This window comes from Nycticebus coucang, chromosome X, assembly GCF_027406575.1.
Source record: "Nycticebus coucang isolate mNycCou1 chromosome X, mNycCou1.pri, whole genome shotgun sequence".
In the NCBI taxonomy this organism is placed as follows: Eukaryota; Metazoa; Chordata; class Mammalia; order Primates; family Lorisidae; genus Nycticebus; species Nycticebus coucang.
In genome coordinates, this window is record NC_069804.1 from 119330822 (window position 1) to 119356542 (window position 25721).

Consider the following 25721-nt stretch of genomic DNA (forward strand, 5'->3'; position numbering starts at 1 on the left):
GCCCCGCAGTTGGCTGACTCAGTTGCCTGTATTGAACAAATACTACAGGGGTTTGCACCTGGCTGAATCACAAGGAAATCTATTTCTGTTCAGCCAGGCCGCTGTGCTCTGCCTCTACCTAGCATGAGGAGGTGAGGCCTGACAAACTCAGGTGCTTGATGAAGGCTGGGGGGGTGTTTACTCAGTTCCGGCCCCGCCCCTGATTGATGTTACTGACAGAAGAGAACAGGACAACTTTGTGGAATTTTGTTTCTGTTCCTGCTAAATTCCCCTGCAGAAGAGAAGCTGTTTTGAGTTTCCAGAGCCTGTGTCTCAGGCGCTGTCTTTGCTCCTGCAGGTTTGTATTCTGTTACCTGTTGGTTCTATCCTGCTGCCTTCCTTTGTCTATAGGCTGACGATCCCCTGAGGGCCAGGTTGGTCTTAGGCTCAGTAACGTCGTCCTCTGGGTCAGCCCCATCCTCGGAACTTCCGTTGTCTGTGAGTGTGTTTCTAGACCCTGCGCTCCACACAGGTTGGTACCACCTCAGGGAAATCCTTTACTCATGGGGCTTGTGTTTTCATCCCTGATCTGTTTGTGGTGGTTGCTGGCCTCTTCTGGTTGCCCAGGGAGATGGGGGTGTGGTTTCAGAAAAACCAGGAGTGAGCTGTATTGTTGCTAAAAGACGGCTGCTGCTCTGTGCCTCAGGGAACTGCTGTTCTGGTGTGGTTCCCTCTCAGCTGACCATACTTTCCTCGCTCCCCTGCCCCAGAGTCAGCACTGACCAGCTGCAGTTTAGGCCCTGTTCACACCCCTCTAGAAATCACCCAACAACCTGGACTTTTGAGGGACAGGCATCCAGACCTCAGATTGAGAGTGGAGGGAAGTACTGGGATCTCAAAGCTGCAGGTAGATAATATATACAATTTTATATAGTTTTATGCCTGGCCGTATTGTTGCTAAAAGACGGCTGCCACTCTGTGCATCAGGGAACTGCTGCTCTGGTGTGCTTCCCTTTCAGCCGACTATCCTCTCCTCGCTCCCGTGCCCCAGAGTCAGCACTGACCAGCTGTGGTTTAGGCACTGTACACACTCCTCGAGAAATCACCCAAGAGTCTGGACTCTTGGGGGACAGGCCTCCAGACCTCAGAGTGAGAGTGGAGGGAAGTGCTGAGAGTTCAGGGTTACAGGTAGAGAATATATACAGTTTTATACAGTTTTATGCCTGGCAGGAGAACGCCGTGGCACCCTAGTAGAGGAGGTAGTTCCAGTTTTTAGAGGGTCTCTCCTGTGGAGTGTAGTGGGAGGACATTTGAACTCTGCCCGATTGTTTGTGGGGCTCTCCAAGCCGTTCTCATGGGGAAGGGGACTCCGTCTGCTTGGTGATGGCTTTTTTACCTTTTGTTTGTATCCTTGTGGTCGCAGCTCGCCTCAGCGGGGTTGATGTAAGTTCTTCAACCTTCTCTCTTGGTGCAGCTCAAATCCACCAAGTTACTTGCTAAATTTTTGTCCTTTAACTCTCCTTCTGGACAAAGCCTCTGTGGAAAGCTGGCTTCGGTCAGCCATCTTCTCTCCGCCTCTTTTGTATTGTCTTGATGGGTATTAAAACAAGTATGGTCATTTCAGAAACTGATGTAAAATTTCCCTGGAAACCTAAAAATGAAACTACTATATGACCAAGCAATTCAAATTTGGGTATATATGCAAACAAATTGAAATGAGTACATAGATGGGATATAGGAACTCCCATTATCAAATAGAGTCCTTGACTGTTTTTTCGGCTTATAATAGTATAATATATACTATTATTGGTATATATAAAAGCTACTGATTTGTGAGTATTGATTTTGTATCCTGAGATACTACTATAATTCTTGATCACTTCTAAGAGTTTTGTGGTTGAGTCTCTTGGGTTTTCCAGGTATAAAATCATATCATCTGTGAAGAGAGAATGTTTGATCTCCTCTGATCCTATTTTTATACACTTGATCACCTTCTCTTGCCTGATAGTTATGGCTAAGACTTCCATTACAATGTTAAAAAGAAGTGGAGACAATGGGCGATCTTGCCCGGCTCCTGACCTGAGTGGTAATGTTTTCAATTTTACTCCATTCCATATGATACTGGCAGTGGGTTTTTTGTAGATGGCCTCTATCAGTTTAAGAAATGTCCCTTCTATACATATTTTGTCATGTGTTCTGACCAAGAAAGAATTCTGGATATTTTCAAAAGCTTTTTCTGCATCTATTGAGAGGATCATTGTTTTTTAGTTTGTTTATGTGATGTATTGTATTTATAGATTTACATATATTGAACTAGCCTTGAGACCCTGGGATAAAACCACTTGGTCATAGTGTATAATTTGTTTTATGTGTTGCTGGATTCTGTTTGCTAGGATCTTATTGAATGTTTTTGCACCTATGTTCATTAAAGATATTGGTCTATAGTTTTCTTTTCTTGTTGGGTATTTTCCTGGTTTGTGGATCAGGGTGATATTTGCTTCATAGAATGTGTTGGGAAGTATTCCTTCTTTTTCGATGTTTTGGAAAAGGTTAAGTAATATCAGTACTACTTCCTCTTTAGCGGATTGGTGGAATCCTGCTGTGAAGCTGTCTGGTCCTAGACTCTTCTTTTATGGGAGATTTTGTATAGTTGATTCTATATCAATACTTGATATAGGTCTGTTCAGCATTTCCAATTCTTTCTTATTAGGGAAGGAAGCATGCTAGGAAGGTATGTGCTTCCAAGTATTGGTCGATTTCTTTCAGATTTCTGAGAATAAATTTTATGTAGTATTCATCAAGGATTCTTTGAATTTCTGAAGTGTTTGTTGGTATTTCGCCTTTGTCATATCTGATTGATGATATTAGGGACTTTAATTTTCTATTTTTGGTTAGGTTGGCCAAAGGTTTCTCAATTTTGTTGAATTTTTCGAAAAACCAACTTATGATTGATTGATCTTTTGAATAATTCTTCTGTTTTCAATTTCATTTAATTCTGCTCTAATTTTAGCTATTTCTTTTATTCTGCTAAACTTGGGGCTGAAATGTTCTTCTTTTTCTAGTTGCTTAAGATGTCCCATTAAGTTATCGACTTCGTCCCTTTCCATTCTCTTGAGTAAGGCTTGCAACACTATAAAATTTCCCTGTTAGGAATGCCTTTGCAGTATCCCACAGGTCCTGATAATTTGTGTCTTCATTATTGTTTTGTTCCAAAAATTTGGCAATTTCTTTCTTAATCTCATCTATGACCCAGCTATTATTCAGCATAAGGTTATTCAGTTTCCATGACTTTGTATGAGTATGGAGATATCTGTTAATGGTGAGTTCAACTTTTATTGCATGATGATCTGAGAAAATACAAGGAATAATTTCTATACATTTAAATTTGCTGAGGTTGGACTTGTGACCTAAAATGTGATCAATTTGGGGGGATGTTCCATGGGCTGATGAGAAGAATGTATATTCAGTTTTGTTAGAATGAAATGTTCTGTAGATATTTGTTATTTCAATTATTGTATGGTGAAGTTTAAGTCTAAGGTTTCTTTGCTTAGTTTAAGCTTGGAGCGTCTATCCAACACTGCCAAAGGGGTGTTAAAATCTCTGACTATTATGGTGCTGGAAGTTATTAAATTGCTCATGTCTGTTAGGTCTCCTTTATAAATTGAGAAGCATTCTGGTTGGGCACATAAATGTTAATAATTGACATCTCATCATGTTGAGTGTTCTCTTAACAAATATGAATTGACAATCCTTGTCTTTCCTTACTTTTGTGGTTTAAAGCCTATTGTATCTGCAAGTAAAATTGCCACTCCTGCTTTTTTCTGATTTCTGTTTGCCTGCATTACAGATGTCCATACCTTCACCGTTTATCTATATTTATCCTTTAAGGTAAAATGAGATTCTTGTATGCAGCAGATATCTGACCTAAGTTTTTGTATCCAGTCAGCTGGGCGGCCCCTGTGGCTCAAGGAGTAGGGCGCCGGTCCCATATGCCAGAGGTGGCCGGTTCAAACCCAGCCCCGGCCAAAAACCACAAAAAAAAAAAAATTGTATCCAGTCAGCTAACCTATACCTCTTATAAGGACAGTTTAAGCCATTCACATTAATTGAGAGTATTGATAAGCCTGGTAATATTTTGGGTGTCAAGGTTTTTTGATAGTCCAGTGGACATTTTGAATCTTTTTGCCACTTTGGAAGGTAGAATTTGATCAAAAGTTTCTGAGTGAGTTTACTTTTGTGGTATGGCATAGTGCTGGTCATTATGGAGGATGGGTCTGAGGATATCCTGAAGAGCTGGTTTGGTTATGGCAAATTTCTCCAACATGTTTATGTCATTAAAGTATTTAACTTCTCTGTCAGAAATGAAGCTAAATTTAGCTGGATACAGCATCCTGGGGCTGAAAGTTGTTTTATTTTAGGAGATGGAAGGTTGATGACCATTGTCTTCTAGCTTGAAAAGTTTAAGCTGAGAGATCTGCAGTAATTCTAATATTCTTCCCCTTGTAGGTTATGATTATCTTACATCTCACTGCTTGCAGGATTTTCTCCATATTAACTTTGGTGAAGTTAATTACAAAGTGTCTAGAATATGCTTTTTTTGGGTTGAGTCATGCTGGGGCTCTGAAACTGTCTGCTATCTGAATTTCACTATCTCTTGCAATGCTTGGGAAGTTCTCCCCAATTATCTCTTGGAGTAGAGTATCTGTGCCTTTTGGACCATCCTCTTTTCCTTCAGTGATTCCTATGAGGGGAATATTTGTTCTCTTGGAGTGGTCCCACAGGTCTCTGAGGAAATGATCCATTTTTGCTCTCCACTTCTCTTCCTTTTTGAGTATTTGGGAGCATTCAAAAGCTTTGTCTTCAATTTCAAAGATCCTTTCTTCTGCCTGCTCCATTCTGTTACTGAGGGATTCAACTCTATTTCTCAGATCTTTGAGGACTGCAAATTCTTGCCTCAGTGTGTCAAAATCTTTGGTGATTTTGTCTTTGAATTCACTGAATTCTTGAGACAACTTTTGAATTGCTCCTTGAATTTCCGATTTCATCTTCACCTCCCTTCTGTTAATCTTATTTGCCATTCAAATTATGAATTATATTTCTGACATCTTAGCCATTTGTTTATGAATGGAATCTTCTGTTGTGTCTCTTTTGTCATTCCTTGGGGAAGTTGATCTACTTTGATTATTCACGTTGCCAGAGTTTTTCCACTGATTCTGCCCCATGATTATTTTTCACCATTTGGCTAGAGAAGATGGCAAGGTAAAATTGAATTGAGGGCCCCTGGTAGTATAATTAACCAGCCCTTTACCAAACAACTGGGACTGGTGATTGCAGCTTTTCCCTTAGAAATTTATAAGAGTCACATTCAGTAATACAGCCTGAAACTCTGGGGACCTACTTGATGTGGTGAAGCTAGAAGGCTATGACCTGTATTCAGCTAGTTGCTGTCCAATTCTAGTGAATCAGTGGCTTTGGGCTGAAATCACAGCTGTGGGGATATATAAGCAAGTAAAACACCCCACCATCCACACAGGCAAAAACTGGAAGCGAGGAAGCCCACACTCCCACAACAACACCCCCAGAGTACAACCTTGGTTGGTCCCCGGGTAATTGGCCCATGTCAAGAGTTCCAAATCAATTGTCTCAGTCAACACAAACACCGATCAGGTGGGAGAATTCAAAAGGTCTTCAGCATCTATGCAGCGGGGGTCCACTGGCAGTTCAAGTGTAAGTCACTCCAGTGCTCTGTGGTGTCAGAAAGGCCTTCCAAGGTATATAGTGCAGGGGATCTGGTGCCTTCTTCCCCATCTTGCACCTCTGTCAAACCCAGGCACAGGTAGCCCCACAGGGCTGTGGCTCAGTTCTTTCAATGAGCAAATTCACCTGGGATTTGGGTCTGCTATAGTCAAATGGAAGTTAATGCCTCATCAACCAAGTGACCACACTCTGCCACTAGCCGGCTTTGGGAGTTGAAGTCTGATTACCTTGGGTGCTCAATGGAAACTGGGGAGTGTTCCACCTGAGCTCATTCCTCACCAGAGAATAACAAAGCCACAAATGATTTTTGCCCTCTGATACTGTGCCTCTGCCCCAGCTGCTCTGTTCTTTGGACCCCTGCAATGTGAGATCTATCTCCCTCCTGCAGTCCACAGAATTGGGGAGATGTCTCTCAGAAATTTGACCCTAGTGGTATTTTTGTCCACCTGCCCAATCATCAACACAGATATATCACTGCAGACGGAATGATTTATTAAGGGAAGACTGAGGCTCACTCAGGCCTAAAGCTATTATACATCTTTATTCACTGCATTATATATCCAAACTAATCAGATAAGAATAAGTAAGAATAGAGAACAAAAGCATTGGGCGGCACCTGTGGCTCAAGGAGTAGGGCGCCAGTCCCATATGCCGAAGCTGGCGGGTTCAAACCTAGCCCTGGCCAAAAACCACAAAAAAAAAAAAAAGAACCAAAACATTAAATGAGACTGCTATTAAAATGTTCTCCTTAGCATAAATGTTGCAAAACACATACACATCATTTCTAAATCTAGAGCATATAACTTAAAGATAAACTACAAGGACACCAGGCTGTCTGTTTCTGTTCATCCACCTCCCTAACAGGTTAAATGAAATTTTTGTGTAATTTGAAGTTATGGAATGAAGAGCAACAGTTTAGCTCCAGACGGTGGTAAATCTCCAGCTATGACTTGGTGGGGACCTCAGGAAATCATTTCTGAAGTCCTTTTCAGCAAGAAGGGAGGAATTAACCCCTGCATATCTGATGTTTTAGCAAGCAGGGAAGAATTAACCCCCACGTCTTGCTTATACCTGAGGATGGAATTTTACAGTCTTAGGTTCTTGTACTTCAAGGAGCACACATATGAGACAAAGCCACCTTTCTGGGGTACAGAAAACCGTGCACCTTCACTTTTCCCCTTTCTATTTAACAAACATTAGCTTGTACTGCTGTCATTGCCAAAAAGACAGAAGTGTTATGGTCACTGGTTCTTTTAATTTGCTGAATTGTTTTACACATTATGTAAAATAATAGTAGTATGAGGCAAAACAGGAACAGAGAGCCCGTAGAACTTGTAAATAAAGTATGAATTTTGTCTAATGGGTTAAGTTTAGCAATTCTTTTAGATATATCTTTTTAATATCTCATCTCTATTTATTTGTTCCAATTGGTGTGCAAAGGTACTGTAAACTTGATGTTGTAATTCAATAGTATCAGCAGTTAAATTTTTCATGATTTAACAAATGTTTTCTAACTTTGCTCCAAGGGAATAAAGTTTCATTGTAAAATATAGGAGTAACACAATAAGAAGAAACATTCCAATTACATTTCAATTTCATTCATTTCTCTAAACTATACAATTGATCTCCTAATAACACTCCTGTCTGTTCTAAATCAGAAATTTTATTATAAAGTTCAGTATTAATTTGGTTTTTGGGTAGTCCATATTTATTCAGCATTCTTATGCCAGTCGGCAACAAAGGCCTCAGTTTTTATGTTCTGAGTAAGGGTCACACTGGCTGCTGCAGCAGTTGCAGTTATCACAGTGATTCTCAAGATAGCAGCTGTTAACAGTTCAATAAAAACTTGTTTCTTCTCAAGATTTTATCAGCCAATAATTGTAGAATTGAGAGCACTGGGGACTCTTTCCATGGATAGGTCAGGTTGATTGAATCCAGAGTCCAGTGTACACTCTTAACAGGTACAGTCGTTCCTTAGATGGATAAAAACTCACAGAATTGGTAATGCACGTATACATTTGACAAGTTGAACAAAACAATTCACCTGTTGCTTTGTTCTAAACAACATTGCCCTTCAACTACATGAAAGGTAGTTGTAAATAGGCTTGAATATATTTACTTTCTTTTACTTTAAATCTCATTTTATATACAATCTTATTTTTATATAATCCATCAGTTTAAATCTTTAAAGGCTGTAAAGCTGCAGTCATTTTTCATAGATGTACTTGTTTAGGATAAGCAACTATCCCAGGAGATGGTGGTGAAAACCCACTGTTCTTCCAGTGTATAGGAGAATTAATTGTTATGCCTGTTTTATTTTTATTCACTGGAATATCAAGTGGTACTGAAGTTTTAAATGAAGTCTTTATATAAAGAAGTTATGCCCAATTCATTATCTCACCACCAGTAGTATTGATAAGCATATAAGACACTTTTAAAAAATATTTAGTCAGTGTATTCAGTTATGAGCTTCCTTAAAGTAATGCATAGTATAAGGTGGTAATTCAAAATTAGAAAAGGTATGATTATGTATAAACTTATTCAGAGAATAAGTACTCAACATAAATACTTCATTTCTCATATCTGGCTTTTTTCGTTGTTTTCATGCAAGCTGACCCAAGGTTACATTTTCATATTAAGACAATGAGATTGATTTTCAAAACAAATTGGAGGGCCAGTTACTCTAGTTATATAATTAAAAATTGTAGTGCCTTCTTCCTCAGGCTTAAATGGTTGTCTAGTGTTATAAGGACCTGGGAGCCAAGTTAAATTATTACTATAAATAGGCACCATTGTTTCTACCCATTTTACACGTCTTAAGAGAGATGGGTTAGAAACATAAGTCCAATATCCGTATTTCTGGCACTCAGCTGGAATAGACAACAATGTAATAGTTGCCAGAAACAAATTAATAGCATTCATTGCTTGTTGAGTCTGAGGTACCAAACCTTGAGTTTCATGACACAGTTTTTTTACTTGTCTTTAATTTTTCATAAATGGGTTTGTTTGGGACATTTCGATAGACTAGGAGAAGGAGAAAATCTTTTGTCTTTCCACATAATTTGACTGGTATTGTCGTGGAGATGAATATATGATTTTCTTTTTATTTTAAAAGTTTTAAAGAATTCTGAGAGTGAGTGAAACCCTTAGGGCTTTAATCTATGACACTTCCATAGGAAGTATTAAGAACACACTTTTACGTCTACATTTTGTCCAAGGTGCTAATTCAATTACTTGTGAAAGGTTGTGCATTTGACAAAGAAGTAACTCAGAAGGAGCCAGAGTATTATTAAGTTTTGTTCCTTTAATAGAAAAGGCTGCTAAAAGATAAATCTTTTTTTGTTTAGATTCACTGGAATGACAGTCTATATTTGTTCAAACGTGATACTGAAAATTTAAATAATGGGGCTGATTACTAAAATAAATGGGTGGTTTACTGACATCAGTACAGTAATTAAAAATGTCATTTCTTTCTTATTAGGTTTTAAAGGATTACGAGTGTTACAAGGTCTAGGAAGTCAGTTGGATTTATTAACATAAATTAGTACACTAGGTTTAAACCAATTGACTTTCCTCAATAGAGGATGATTTGGGACATAAGTCTAATATTTATATGATTGAGCGCTTACTTAGATAGTGAAGAGTGAGATCATAACCAAGAACAATGTGGATGTGGTCAGGAGTTGTGTATTTTGAGCTTGGGGGTATGGTCTTTTCTGTGCCATCTTTCAGTTTCAAAGTCTTGTTAAGGATTTAAAAGTTTGATGAACCTGTTGAGATAATAAGCATATCTTCTTCCCCAACGTATAATTTCAGCTGATACTCAAGCATTTGTTAAGGTGTTTTTATAATACACTAATTGATTTAATGGAGGGGAATTAACAGTGGCCCAATGTTTGTATGCTGGAGTTTCATCTTTTTCATCCAAATTTAAATATTTTTTTAAGTAAAAATAGCTGAAGATATTCTAGTTTTAGGAATAACATTATACTGCATTCCCCCCCCTTTTCTGTTTAAAAAGGATTTCTTTTAGTGTATGACTTTGTTTTATAATTACTGTTTGTTTTGTACTATTATTAGGTATACTAGTAATATGTTTAACATTATATAATTTAAAAAAGACTTGGCATTTATTAGAAATATAAGTAGATGCATTATCTATTTTAATAGTAGAAGGTATATTCATAACTGAAAAATCTTCTAATAAATGAGAAATTACAGCATCAGCTTTTTAGATGATGAAGCTGAAGTCTATGAAAAATGTGAATAAGTATTAATAGAATGATGAATATATTTAAGCTTTTAAATTCTGGAAATTGAGTGATATTCATTTATCATAATTGATTAGACAGTAATCTGCTACGGTTAACTTCTTTAGATAAATGAGGAGCTGTTAAAGGTTGGTACGTAGGGCAGGAGCATACTATCATTTGTGCTGTATGCTAAGAAATATCATGTTTTCTTTTTAAAGTCTGAGCATTAATGTAATGTACAGTATGCTCATGCTGAGCTGTTGAAACTGATTTTATTCATTGATCAACTGCCTTATTTTTCATAGAAATAGGTCTAGGTAAATTAGAATGAGCTTGAACATGAGTAATATAAATTGGAAAATTATTATTTCTAATTAATTGCTGAAGAGATAAGAGTAATAAAGTGAACTCTTCAGTATTAGTAGTTAGAGTTACTGTTTTAATATTTTGTACTGTATAAGTTGAATAAAAGAATTACTGATAATATTTAAACTTTAATTAGGTAATCTGTTAATAATAAAATGATAGCAAACAATTTCGCTTTTTGTACAGAGTTAGAAGGAGACTATTGTACTTTATGAGAATGAGGACCCATGTAACTAGATATCACTAATTTATTAGCATCAGTATAAAATATTTGTGTATTAGGAATCAGTTCTAACTTTACTATTTTAGGTAAAATCTAATTAGTATTTTTAAGAAATTGAATTCTTTTACCTTGAGGAAAATGATTATCTATAATTTCAATATGATCTGATAACGCAATTTATTACTCTGTATTTAACATAAACAAATTAGAAATTTGATCATTAGTTAAAGTGAGAAGTTTTTCAGGATTCCTTCCTGCTAATTGTTTTAAATGCTATTTTCTGTGGAAAAAATTATATATGCTATTTACTGGATATTTTCTTAATTGCATCTTGCTTTAGTAAAAATCGCTGTTCCTTTAAGAGCAACTGTTAATAAATTAGCTTAAAAATGCCAAATTCTACTTCTCTATATATCCTAATATAATGATCCAATGTAACATTATTTTGAATTTTAATGCTGGCAAAGGCCTTTTTTTTTTTATTAGAAACTGTTCGTTCTCTGGTATATGGACAAAGAGGAGGAAGCTGTTACAAAACTGAAATAGTCAGAGAAAGTGGCGGGGCAAAAGACAAAAGGGTTGGAAAACAATTATCAAAAACTTTACAATGTTAAGTTAAAAGTTTTTTAAGTTTTGATATTTTATCTTCTGATACATTAGTAAGAGTTATATCAGAGTCACTATCTTTTGTTTTACCTTTTTTCTGAGTGACTTTTGAGAGGAACTTCATTTACAGTTTCTTCCACACTTTTAAATTTAGCTGATTCTTTTTGTCAGCTTTAAACTAGTAGCAGTGCTTAACAACTACTTGAAACAACTTAGGTGGAGGAGGAGGACTAGAAGTTTTCTGCTTAATACTATCAATAAGTTCATTAGATTCCTGCAAAAAAAAAAAACCTTCAAATTAGCCATTTTGTCTCGCAAAGACTGCATAGAGGAAGAAACAGCCACTTTCTCTATCATGTTCATCTGAAAAAAAAAATCATTCTTAACAACTGAGTCTTTAGCTACATCAGTAACTATAAGCTTACTAATATCAGGTTCAGATTCGTCAGAAACATGAGAAGGACGATGCACTTGTCTTTTGGCATTATTGAAAAAAGTTTGTAAAGCCATAGTAATTAAATTATACATAATCAAAATACCTTTATTAATAATATTCTCTTGCTGTTGAAATATTTTTCATATCCTGCCTAATATCTTTCTAAACAGACAAATTTAACTGATTTTTAGAGTCAGGAGATAATCAATAAGAACATTTCTGTATGGTAGCAAAAAGATGTCCAAAAGACTCAGTTTTAACTGACAACTCCCATGGAGTCTCATAGAGACCATAATAACTGCATATTTTCACCCTCAGTAAATACTGAGTTTCCCATTTTATTCTTTTAATTATTCCTTTTTTGTTTCTTTATATATTCCTTTAAATTTTCCTTTTCTGTTCCCTTAATTCTTATGCCGGGATTCGTGAGTACCTTCAGCTCAGTTGCATCCACCCGGTTCCGCCTGTTCCCAGTTTTTTTTACCTTAAGTTAATGACCAGAAATCCAGTGGACAGTCAACCAGGTTTGGTCCACTTGTACCCTGCTCCCTGCACCAGATGTTGTTGTCCACCAGCCCAATCAACCACACAGAGATATCATTTCAGACGGAATGATTTGTTAAGGGAAGACTGAGGCTTGCTCAGGCCTACAGAGATTGTACATCTTTATTCACTGTATTATATATCCAAACTCATTAGATAAGAATAAGTAAGAATAAAGAACAAAAGTATTAATTGAGACTGCTATAAAAAAGTTCTCCTCAGCATAAATGTTGCAAAGCACATACACATCATTTCTAAGTCTGGAGCATATAACTTAAAGTTAAACTACAAGGACACCAGGCTGTCTGTTTCTGTTCATCCACCTCCCTAACAGGTTAAATGAAACTTTTTTGTAATTTGAAGTTAGGGAATGAAGAACAACAGTTTAGCTCCAGACAGGTGCTAAATCTCCAGCTATGACTTGGTGGGGACCACAGGGAATCATTTCTCAAGGCCATTTCAGCCAGCAGGGAGGAATTACCCCCTGCATCTCTGCTGTTTTAGCAAGCAGGGAGGAATTAACCCCTGAGTCTCACCTATAGCTGAGAATGGAATTTTCCTGCCTTAGGTTCTTGTACTTCAAGGAGCACATATAAGACAAAGCCACCTTCCTGGGGTGCAGAAAACCATGCACCTTCACAGCAGGATCACTCTATTAATACTGCTGCTGGGTGGGAGGTGTCTCCATTCAGGTTCTCACACCTCAGCAGTTCCTGAGCCTACATCTGTCATACAGAGACGCAAGCCTCCACCCAATGCTGAGTTGCTCTTTCTCAGAGGCAAGCCAGCCACCTTCCCCTTTGTGCCTTTTTGCACTGTTACCAGATTTACAGTATAGTGTAGCTGTGCTACCTCAGACCATAAAATGCCCAGTCTTAATAAAGAACAACTACCGTTCTGTTCTCTGCCAGGGTTGGGCTTCTAGACCACCAGGCAGAGGAAAGGGTGGACTTGGAGTTCAAAGTGGTAGGGAAAGTATTTGTTCAACCTTCATGACAGACAAGAGAATGCCCAGGCCACTTCAGGGACTCTCTGGAGAATGAGTCCCAGCTTCCAGCAACTCACTCTGTGGGGCAAGAGAAGAGGACCTCAGTTCACTGCTCACTCACTAGCAGAGATCTCACAGCAAGCAAGCAACTCTCTTGGGGGAGCAGATGGACATGCATCCTCTTTGGGGTGGGTTCTGTACCTGAAATTTGTTTTCTTGGAGTTGTAGCTTGCCTCAGCAGAGAAGACGTGCAATTATCTATCTCTTCTTTCAACTTGACTCCCACTCTTTAGCTTTATTTGGTTCTTTCTGGCCATTATCTCTCCCTCTGGATGGGAACTTCTTTTGAACATAGGCTTCAGTTGGCTATTATCCCCCACTCCCCTTTGCTCTTGTTGAATGTAAAAATTGGAGTTAGGTAAAATAGCCAACCCAAGGTCTTTGTAGAACACAAGGCACATTGAAACAAAATGAACACACAAACAAAAAAGTCAGACACACAAACAATCAAAAACCAAAACAGAAAAAAACTGAAGCAGCCTAATGTAAGCAATCTCAGCAACCATAAGAAGGGGAGGGCTTGGTGGCCATAGCCAAGTGTCCAGGGCACCAGCCACACACACCAGAGTTGTCGGGCTCTAACCCAGCCCAAGGCCTGCCAAACAGCAATGACAACCACAACCAAAAAACATCCAGGTACTGTGGTGGGCGCCTGCAGCTCCAATAGCCTTGGATGTTGAGGTACAAGAGCTGCTCAGTCCAAGAGATTTAGAGGTTGCCGTAAGCTGTGAAACCAGAGTACTCCACCAAGGGCAACATAGTGAAACTCTGTAAAAAAAAAAATAACAATAACTCCTATAATAAATAAAAAAGGGAAAAAAGCAAAAATAACCAGCAAAGAGAGAAACAAAATCGCATACATATGTATATATATGTAAACATACCACTATATACACCCTGTTTCCCTGAAAATAAGACAGTGTCTTATTTTAAGGTGTGCTCCCAAAGATGCGCTAGGTCTTATTTTCAGGGGATGTCTTATCTTTCCTGTCAGTAGGTCTTATTTTCGGAGGATGTATTATTTTCGGGTAAACAAGGTAGATGCTATGGGACCAACTGTAGTAGGAATATATTTATGTTCCAATATACTTTCTGGATACCAAGTGGCGCTGTGAGTAGTTCCCAGGCTTATGCCTGTCTCCTGGCTTAAATTGTTCTTGGTGTGCCTGATTACCCACTGGCGCCTAGACCTTGCCAAACTGTTGATTCCACTGATCTCAAAAAATCTTCACAGGCAGGTTTCTCAAATTCTCCCTGCAACAGTTTCAGTGAAGTGTGGTATATCCTGGGCCAGTTCTGAGTGTGGGACGACTGCAGGTGAGAAAAATTGCTCCTCCTGGCCTGAGCAGAAAAGTGACTTCGGAAACAGCCATTTCCCAAATACCCTCTTGAGGCTTTTTGATAATAGCCATTCTGAGTGTTCTAAGGTAGTACCTCCCTGTGGTGTTAATTTGCCCTTCCCTGCTGATTAGTGATGCTCAACACCTTTTCATACTCCTATTGGCCTTTTGTATGTCTTCTTCTGAGATATGTCTATGCAGGGCTTTTGCCTATTTTTAAATTAGGCTAGTTGGGTGAGTTCCTTATAAATTTGCATTTTGGATATTAACCCCTTATCAGATATATCTTTTGCAAATATTTTCTCTCAATGTATAGGCTGCTTTTTCATTGTGCTGGTTATTTTGTAGCCCAGGCGGAATATGTTCCAGCTCCATCCATGTAACATGAAAGAGGTAAAGTCTCCATCTTTCTTTAAGGATGCATAATATTCCATGGTGTACATATACCACAATTTATTAATGCATTCATGGATCGATGGGCACTTGGGCTTTTTCCGTGACTTAGCAATTATGAATTGGGCTGCAATAAACATTCTGGTACAAATATCTTTGTTATGATGTGATTTTTGGTCTTCTGGGTATATGCCTAGTAGAGGAATTATAGCATTGAATGGCAGATCTATTTTAGATCTCTAAGTGTTCTCCAAAAATCTTTCCAAAAAAAAATGTATTAACTTGCATTCCCACCAGCAGTGTAGAAGTGTTCCCTTTTCTTCACTTCCACACCAACATCTCTGGTCTTGGGATTTTGTGATATGGGCTAATCTTACTGGAGTTAGATGATATCTCAAAGTAGTTTTGATTTGCATTTCTCTGATGATTAAAGATAATGAAAATTTTTTCATTAGTCGGTAGGTGGTTGACCTGTCTTCTTCAGAGAAGTTTCTCTTCAAGTCCCTTGCCAGCCTGTGATGGGATCACTTGTTCTTTTCTTGCTTATACGTTTGAGGTCTCTGTGGATTTTTTTTTTACATAAAACTATAAAATTTTATTGACATAAAAGTTTGAATGGATTAATCTACAGTTATCAATATGAAGACATTGTAAAATATAGCAGTGCTACCCAAATTTATTTATTTATTTGTTTATTTTTTTATTAAATAATAGCTGTGTACATCAATATGATCATGGGGCACCATACACATGTTTCATAGAATATTTGACACATTTTCATCTCATTAGTTGACATAGCCCTCCTGGCATTTTCTTAGTTACTTTGCCAAGACATTTATATTCCACATTTGCCAAGGCTCACATGTACCCTTGTAAGATGCACCACAGGTGTGATCCTTTCAATCCCCCTCCCTCTAACCACCTCCCCCCTCACTCCCCACGCTTTCCCCCTTTCCCCTGTTCTTAGGTTGTAAATTGGTTATAGCTTTCATGAGAAGGTCTTAAGTTAGTTTTATAGTAGGGGTGAAGACATTGGATATTTTTTCTTCCATTCTTGAGACACTTTACTGAGAAGAATATGTTCCAGCTCCATCCATGTAAACATGAATGAGGTAAAGTCTCCATCTTTCTTCAAGGCTGCATAGTATTCCATGGTGTACATATACCACAATTTGTTAATCCATTCATGGATCCATGGGCACTTGGGTTTTTTCCAGGATTTAGCAACTATCAATAGGGCTGCAATAAAGATTCTGGTACAAATATCTTTGTTATGATGTGGTTTTTGGTCTTCTGGGTATATGCCCAGCAGAGGAATTACAGGATTGAATGGCAGATTTATTTTTAGATCTCTAAGTGTTCTCCATATACCTTTCCAAAAGGTATGTATTAGTTTGTATTCCCAGAAGCAGTGCAAAAGTGTTCCCTTTTCTCCACATCCACGCCAACATCTCTGGTCTTGAGATTTTGTGATATAGGCTAGTCTCACTGGAGTTAGATGTTATCTCAAAGTAGTTTTGATTTGCATTTCTCTGATGATTAAAGATGATGAGCATTTTTTCATATGTCTGAAGGTCACGCACCTGTCTTATTCAGAGAAGTTTCTCTTCAAATCCCTTGCCCAGCCTGCGATGGGATCCCTTGTTCTATTCTTGCTAATGCGTTTGAGTTCTCTGTGGATTCTGGTTATTAAACCTTTGTCAGAGACATAACCTTCAAATATCTTCTCCCATTCTGAGGGCTGTCTGCTTGCTTTACTTACTGTGTTCTTGGCTGTGCAGAAGCTTTTTAGTTTGATCAAGTCCCAGTAGTGTATTTTTGAAGCTGCTTCAATCGCCTGGGGGGTCCTTCTCATAAAAACTCACCCAATCCAATTTCTTCAAGGGGTTTCCCTGCACTCTCTTCTAGTATTTTTATAGTTTCATGTCTTAAGTTTAGGTCTTAATCCAGTAAGAGTCTATCTTGGTTAGTGGTGAAAGGTGTGGGTCCACTTTCAGTCTTCTACAGGTTGCCAGCCAGTTCACCCAGCACCATTTGTTAAATAGGGAATCTTTTCCCCACTGAATGTTTTTAATTGGCTTGTCAAAGATTAAATAATGGTAAGCAGCTGGGTTCATCTCTTGGTTCTCTATTTTGTTCCAGACATCTACATCTCTGTTTTTGTGCCAATACCATGCTGTTTTTATCACTATTGATTTGCAGTATAGTCTGAGGTCTGTTAGCGTGATTCCTCCTGCTTTGTTTTTATTTTTGAGTAATATCTTGGCTATTCGAGGTTTTTTCTGATTCCATTTAAAAGGAAGTATTGTTTTTTCAAGATCTTTGAAGTATGATAGTGGAACTTTAATAGGGATTGCGTTGAAGGTATATATTGCCTTGGGTAGTATGGACATTTTAACAATGTTGATTCTTCCCAGCCATGATCATGGTATGTTTTTCCATTTATTAACATTCTCGGCTATCTCTTTTCTTAGAGCTTCATAGTTCTCTTTATAGAGATCTTTCACATCCTTTGTTAGATAAACTCCCAAATATTTCAACTTCTTTGGCATTACTGTGAATGGGATAGAGTCCTTAATTGTTTTTTCAACTTGAATATTGTTGGTATATATAAAGGCTACTGATTTATGAATGTTGATTTTGTAACCTGAGACGTTGCTGTATTCCTTGATCCCTTCTAAGAGTTTTGTAGTAGAATCCCTAGTGTTTTTCAGATACACAATCATATCATCTGCGAAGAGAGAAAGTTTGATCTCTTCTGATTCTCTGTGGATGCCCCTGATCGCCTTTTCTTCCCTAATTGCGGTGGCTAAAACTTCCATTACAATGTTAAAAAGCAATGGAGACAATTGGCAGCCTTGTCTGGTTCCTGATCTAAGTGGAAATCATTCCAATTTAACTCCGTTCAATATGATATTGGCTGTCGGTTTGCTGTAGATGGCCTTATCAGCTTAAGAAATGTCCCTTGTATACCAATTTTCTTAAGTGTTCTGATCATGAAGGGATGTTGGATGTTATTAAAAGTTTTTCTGCATCGATTGAGAGGATCATATCATCTTTGTTTTTTACTTTGTTTATGTGCTGGATTACATTTATAAATTTACGTATATTGAGCCAGCCTTGAGACACTGGGATAAAGCCAACTTGATCATGATGTATGATTTATTTGATATTTTGCTGGATTCTGTTTGCTAGGATCTTGTTGAATAATTTGGCGTCTATATTCATTGGTGATATTGGTCTATAATTTTCTTTTTTGTTGGGCCTTTTCCTGGTTTGGGTATCAGGGTGATATTTGCTTCATAGAACATGTTGGGGGAGAATTCCTTCTTTTTCTACATTTTGAAACAGTTTGAGTAATATACGTACTTATTTCTCTTGAAAAGTTTGGTAGAATTCTGATGTGAAACCATCTGGTCCCGGAGTCTTCTTTTTGGGTAGGTTTTGTATGTTTGATATTATTTCTGAACTTGAAATGGGCCTGTTCAACATTTCCACTCGATTCTGGTTAAGTCTTGGAAGGTGAGAAGCTTCCATGTATCGGTCCATTTCCTTCAGATTTTCATATTTCTGAGAGTAAATTTTCTTGTAGTGTTCATTAATGATTTTTTGGATTTCTGAAGAGTCTGTTGTTATTTTGTCTTTGTCATTTCTGATTGATGAGATTAGAGATTTTACTCTTTTTTTCCTGATTAGGTTGGCCAAAGGTTTATCTATTTTGTTGACCTTTTGAAAAAACCAGCTTTTTGATTTATTAATCTGTTGTATTGTTCTTTTGTTTTCAATTTCATTTAGTTCTCCTCTGATTTTGGTTTTTTCTTTTCTTCTACTGGGTTTGGGTTGGAGTGTTCTTCGTTTTCCAGTTGCTTGAGATGTCCTATTAAGTTGCTAACTTCCTCGCTTTCCGTTCTCCTGAGGAAGGCTTGCAGCACTATAAATTTCCCTCTCAGAACTGCCTTTGCGTTGTCCCAGAGGTTCTGATAGTTCATATCTTCATTGTCTTTTTGTTCCAAAAATTTGGCAATTTCCTTCTTGATCTCATCTCTGACCCAGCTGTCATTCAGCATGACGTTGTTTAACTTCCATGTTTTTGTATGAGTATGTAGATTCCTGATGTTACTCAGCTCAAGTTTTATTCCATGACGGTCCGAGAAGATTTATGGCATAACTTCAATTCCTTTAAATTTACTGAGGTTAGATTTGTGACCTAAGATGTGATTGATTTTGGAGTAAGTTCCGTGGGCTGATGAGAAGTATGCGTATTCAGTTTTGTTAGGATGAAATGTTCTCTAGATGTCTGCTAGATCTAAATGCTGGATGGTTAGATTTAAATCTACAATTTCTTTACTCAGCTTTTTGTTGGAGGATCGATCCCTCACTGCCTAAGGAGTGTTAAAATCTCCGACTATTATGGAGCTGGAGAAAATCAAGTTGCTCATGTCTGTTAGAGTTTCTCTTATGTATTGAGGTGCATTCTGAATGGGTGCATAGATATTAATAATTGAAATCTCATCATATTGATTATTACTCTTAACAAATATGAAGTGACCATTCTTGTCCTTCCTTACTTTTGTTGGTTTAAGGCCTATTGTGTCTGCAAATAAAATTGCAACACCTGCTTTTTTCTGGTTACCATTTGCCTGAAATATGGTTGACCATCCTTTCACCCTGAGTCTGTATTTGTCTTTTAAGTTAAGATGTGACTCTTATAAGCAACAGATATCTGGTCTGAGTTATTGTATACAGTCGGCTAACCTATGTCTCTTTAGAGGACAGTTTAAGCCATTCACATTAATGGAGATTATTGATAAGTTTGGTGAAATTTTGGGTATTGAGTTTTTCAAAAGTCCAGTGGACAATTTTAATCTTTTCGCCATTGTAGCAGTTTGAGTTTGATCAATAGTTTCTGAGTGAGTTTAGGTTTGTAGTAGAGGATTGGGTTGGTCATTATGGAAGACAGGTCTGAGAATATCCTGAGGAGCTGGTTTGGTTGTGGCAAATTTCTTCAACATATGAATGTCATTAAAGTATTTAATTTCTCCATCATAGATGAAACTCAGTTTAGCTGGGTACAAGTTCCGGGGTTGAATGTTATTTTGCTTTAGAAGGTTAAAAATCGATGACCACCCTCTTCTGTCTTGAAAAGTTTCAGCAGAGTGATCTGCAGTCATTCTAATGTTCTTAATTTTGTAGGCAATGGCTTTATTTCGCCTGATAACCTTGAGTATTTTCTCCTTCATGTTGACTTTAGTGAAGCTAATTATGATATGTCTGGTGGATGACTTATTGGGGTTGGATCGTGTTGGAGTTCTGAAACTGTCTGCTATCTGAATTTCAGAATCTCTAGGCATGTATGGAAAATTCTCTTTCATAATTTCATGGAGAAGGGCCTCTATGCCTATCGAGGTCACTTCGTTGGTTTCCGGAATTCCAATTATTCATATATTGACCTTCTTCAAATTATCCCAGAGCTCTCTGAGAGAATGATCCGTTTTTGCTCTCCATTTCTCTTCCTCTTTGAGAATTTGGGAGCGGTCAAAGGCTTTATCTTCGATGTCAGAAATCCTTTCTTCTGCTTGCTCCATTCTGTTGCTGAGGGATTCTACTGTATTTTTCATATCTTTAAGGGCTGCAAATTCTTGCTTCAGTGTGTCTCAGTCTTTGGTGGTTTTGTCTTTAAATTCCTTAAATTCTTGAGAGAACTTTTGAATTTCTCCTCGGATTCCTAATTCCATTTTATCAATCTTGTATGCAATCCAAATTCTGAATTCGATTTGTGACATGTCTGCCAGTTGTTTATGAATGGGATCTTCAATTACATCTGCCATTTCTTTCCTTGGGGGGGGTTTCTATTCTGGTTATTCATGTTACCAGAGATTTTCCGCTGATTCCGCCCCATGTTTGTTTTACTCGCTTTGATTGTTCCCCTAGGGTTTTGTTGAGGGCCCATTCAGTGTTGTAGCCTGAGAGACTGGGGCCCTGTCTGGTGTGTTGGGGCTGAGTGGTTCTGACTTATTGTCATCTGGCTTCTGTTTGACCTCAGTGAAGCACTTACTCTGGGTTGAAGTCTCAGTTCTCTGAGTCGGCCCTACCCTCAATGTTTCTGGGGTCTGTAAGTCACCTCAGGCAAATCCTATAGTCAGGGGTGTCCTCCTCTTGTTGCCCAGGGAGGCAGTTGGTATGGCTTCAGCTTCCTCAGGGAACTGCCGCTCTTATGTCGGTCTCCCCCAGCCTCACTCCTGTTTCCCAGAGTCAGGAGCGACGAGCCGCTGTTCAGGCACTGTCCATGCCCTGACAAATCCCTCAAGAATCTGGACTCCTGTGGGACAGGCCTCCAGATCCCAGAGTGAGGGTGGGGTGGGGTGCTGGGAGCTCTGGGTTACTGGCAGCAAGCTCACTCAATTCCTCCCAATCATTGGCTCCACTGCACCACCGCAGCCCAAGCCTCCAGGCTTTAGAGTGAGGGTGTGGTGGGGGGAGTGTCTGGAGCCCAGAACTGCCGGGCAGTGAACAGACTCAGCTCCACCCAGTTCCTTGCCCAGCCACACGGCATGCTCTCAGGTCTCCAGACCACATAGCGAGGGTGGGGGAGAGTGCAGGGAACTCAGAGCCAGCAGGGCCTCTGAGTGGCAGGGAGTCCGGTCGACAGTGAGCAAATTCATTTCCTCCCATTCTCTCACCCTGTTCTTCCGCTGCAGCTCAAGCCTTCAGGCTTCAGAGTGGGGGTGGGGTGGGGGGAGCGGCTGGAGCCAGAACCGCTGGACAGCGAACAGACTCAGCTCCACCCAGTTCCCTGCCTGGCCACACGGCAGGCGCTCAGGTCTCCGGACCACATAACGAGGGTGGAGGGTGAGCCTGGAGCCCAGAGCCAGCAAGGGTCAGAGCTGCAGAGAGCCCAGTCGGTAGCGAGCAAATTCAGTTTCTCCCAGTCTCTCGCCTGGTTGTACTGCTGCAGCTCAAGCCTTCAGGCTTCAGAGTGGGGTCAGTTTGGGGGGAGCGGCTGGAGGCCAAAACTGCTGGGCAGCGAACAGACTCAACTCCCCCCAGTTCCCTGCCTGGCCACACAGCAGGCACTCACGTCTCCAGAGCACAGAGTGAGGGCAGGGTAGTGCCTTTAGCCCAGAGCCAGCAGGGGTTCTGAGCCGTAGGGAGCCCGGTCAACAGTGAGCAAATGCAGTTCCTCCCAGTCTCTCATCTGGTTGTACGTCGCAGCAGAAACCTTCAGGCTTCAAAGTGGGGGTGGGGTGGAATGAGAGGCTGGGTCCCAGAATCGCCGGGCAGCAAACAGACTCGGCTCCACCCAGTTCCCTGACCAGCCACACGGCAGGCGCTCAGGTCTCCGGACCACAGAGCGAGGACGGGGGCAGTGCCAGTAGCTCAGAGCAGCTGGTAGTGAGTTCAACTCAGTTACATGCCTGGTTGTATTGTTGCCCAAGCAGGGCTGCTGCACCTCACCTCTGGGAAGCACTGCCCTGTTGAGGGTCTCCCTCTGCTGACTGTCTTCACCTCTCTCCAGTGCCCCAGAATCAGCGCTGACCAGCCGCAGCTCAGGGACTGTCCTCTCCCCTTTAGGAGTCACCCAAGAATCCGAACTCCTGGGGGAGAGGCTTTCAGACCTCAGAGAGAGTGGAGGGAAGTGCTGGGTGCTCAGAGTTGCCGGCAAAGGATATTTACAGATTTATACAGTTTTATGGCTGGCAGGAGAATGCCTAGGCATCCTAGTAAGGGAGGTCGGTCCAGTTTGTAGTAGGTCTCTCCCGTGAAGTGTAGTGGGATGGCCTTTGATTTCTGCCCTTTTGTTTGTGGGGCCCTGAACCCTATCAGGTGGGGGATGGGGGAATCTCATCCGCTTGGTGATGGGTTTTGTACCTTTTGTTTGTTTCCTTGTGGTCGCAGCTGTCCTCAGCGGGTTTGATGTGCGTTTTTCAACTTTCTCGCTTGGTGTTGCTCGAATCCATCAGGTTACTTGCTAAATTTTCGTCCCCTAACTCTCCTTCAGGCCAGGATCCTCTGTGCAAAGCTGGCTTCAGTCCGCCATCTTCCCATCATCCCGCCCCTAAATTCTGGTTTTTTGTTATTAAACCGTTGTTGGAGAAATAACCTGCAAATATCTTCTCCCATTCTGAGGGCTGTCTGCTTGCTGTAGTTACTGTGTTCTTAGCTGTGCAGAAGATTTTTAGTTTGATCAGGTCACAGTAGTTTATTTTTGATGCTGCTTCAATTGGCCAGGGGGTCCTCCTCATAAAATACTCACCCAGACCAATTTCTTCAAGAGTTTACAATGCACTGTATTCTAGTATTTTTATAGTTTCATGTCTTAAGTTTAAATCTTTAATCCAGTGAGAGTCTTTCTTAGGTAATCGTGAAAGGTGTGGGTGTAATTTCAGTCTTCTACAGGTTGCCAGCCAGTTCACCCAGCACCATATGTTAAATAGGGAATCTTTTCCCCACTGAATGTTTTTAATTCGCTTGTCAAAGATCAAATAACGGTAAGTAGCTGGATTGATCTCTTGGTTCTCCATTCTGTTCCAGATATGTACTTCTCTGTTTTTGTGCCAGTAGCATGCTGTTTTGACCATGATTGATTTATAGTATAATCGGAGTTCTGGTAGCGTGATTCCTCCTGCTTTGTTTTTATTTCTGAGTAATGTCTTGGCTATTTGAGGTTTTTTCTGATTCCACATAAAACGAAGTAGTATTTTTTCAAGGTATTCAAAGTAAGAAAGTGGAGCTTTAATAGGGATTGCGTTAAACTTGTATATTGCTTTGGGTAGTATGGACATTTTAAAAATGTTGATTCTTCCCAGCCATGAGCATGGTATGTTTTTCCTTTTGTTAACATTTTCAGCTATTTCTTTTCTTAGAGCTTCATAGTTATCTTTATAGTGATCTTTCACGTCCTTTGTTAAATATACTGCCAAATATTTCATCTTCTTTAGCACTACTGTGAATGGAATAGAATTCTTAACTGTTTTTTCAGCTTGACTATTGTTGGTATATATATATAAAGCCTATCAATTTATGAATGTTGATTTTGTAACCTGAGACACTGCTTGATCACTTTTAAGAGTTTTGTAGTAGAGTACCTAGTGTTTTCCAGATATACAATCATATCATCTGCGAAGACTGAAACTTTGATCTCTTCTGACCCTATATGGATACACTTGATTGCCTTTTGTTCCCTAATTGCGGTGGCTAAAACTTCCATTACAATGTTATAGAGCAGTGGAGACAATGGGAAGCCTTGTCTGTTTCCTGATCTGAGTGGAAATGATTCCATGTAATACGATAATGGCTGTGGGTTTGCTGTAGTTGGACTGTATATGTTTAAGAAATTACCCTTTTATACCAATTTTCTTAAGTGTTCTGATCATGAGCTGGATATTATCAAAAGCTTTTTCTGCGTCAATTGAGGGAATCATATGGTCTTTGTTTTTAATTTGTTTATGTGCTGAATTACATTTATAGATTTATGTATATTGAACCAGCCTTGAGACCCTGGGATAAAACCAACTTGGTCATGATGTATAATTTGTTTCATGTGTTGCTGGATCTGTTTGTTAGGATCTTGTTGAATATTCTTGCATCTATATTCATTAGTGATATTGGTCTATCATTTTCTTTTCTTTCTGGGTCTTTTTTGGTATGGGGATAAGGGTGATGTTTGCTTCATAGAACGTCTTGAGTAGTCTTCCTTATTTTTTTTACATTTTGGAGCAGGTTGAGTAATATAGGTACTAACTCCTCTTTAAAGGTTTGGTAGAATACTGACGTGAGGCCTTCTGGTCCCGGGCTTTACTTCTGAGTGAGGTTTTGTATAGTTGATGCTATTTCAGAATTTGATATTGGCCTGTTCAACATTTCCACTGGATTCTGGCTAAGTCTTGGAAGGTGATGTGCTTCCAAGTATTGGTCAATTTCCTTCAGATTTTCATATTTCTGAGAATATAGTTTCTTGTAATATTCATTAAGGATTTTTTGAATTTCTGAGGAGTCTGTTGTTATTTCATCTTAGTCATTTCTGATTGATGAGATTAGAGATTTTACTCTTTTTTCCTGGTTAGGTTAGCCAAAGGTTTATCTATTTTATTGACCTTTTCAAAAAGCCTACTTTTTGATTTATTGATCTGTTGTATATATATTTTTTTGTTTTCAATTTCAATTAATTCTGGTCTAATTTTGGTTATTTCTTTTCTTCTACTGGTATTGTGTTTGGAATGTTCTTCCTTTACCAGTTGCTTGAGATGCCCCATTAATTTGTTAACTTCCTCTCTTTCCGTTCTCTTGAGGAAGACTTGCAGTGCTATAAATTTCCCTCTTAGAACTGCCTTTGCAGTATTTCACAGGTTCTGATGATTTGTGTCTTCATTGTCGTTTTGTTCCAAAAAATTGGCAAATTCCTTCTTGATCTCATCTCTTACCTAACTATCATTCGGCATAAGGTTATTTAACTTCCATGCTTTTGTATGAGTATGCAGATAGCTGTTGTTACTGAGCTCAACTTTAATTCCATGGTGGTTCAAGAAGATGCAAGGAATAATTTTTATTCCTTTAAATTACTGAGGTTAGACTTGTGACCTAAGATGTGATCGATTTTGGAGTATGTTCTGTGGGCTGATAAGGAGTATGTATTCAGTTTTTTTGGGGATGAAATGTTTTGTAGATGTCTGCTAAATACAAATGTTCTATGGTTAGATTTAAATCTAAAATTGCTTTGCTTAGCTTCTTATTGGAGGATTGATCCAACATTGCAAAAGATGTGTTGAAATCTTCAACT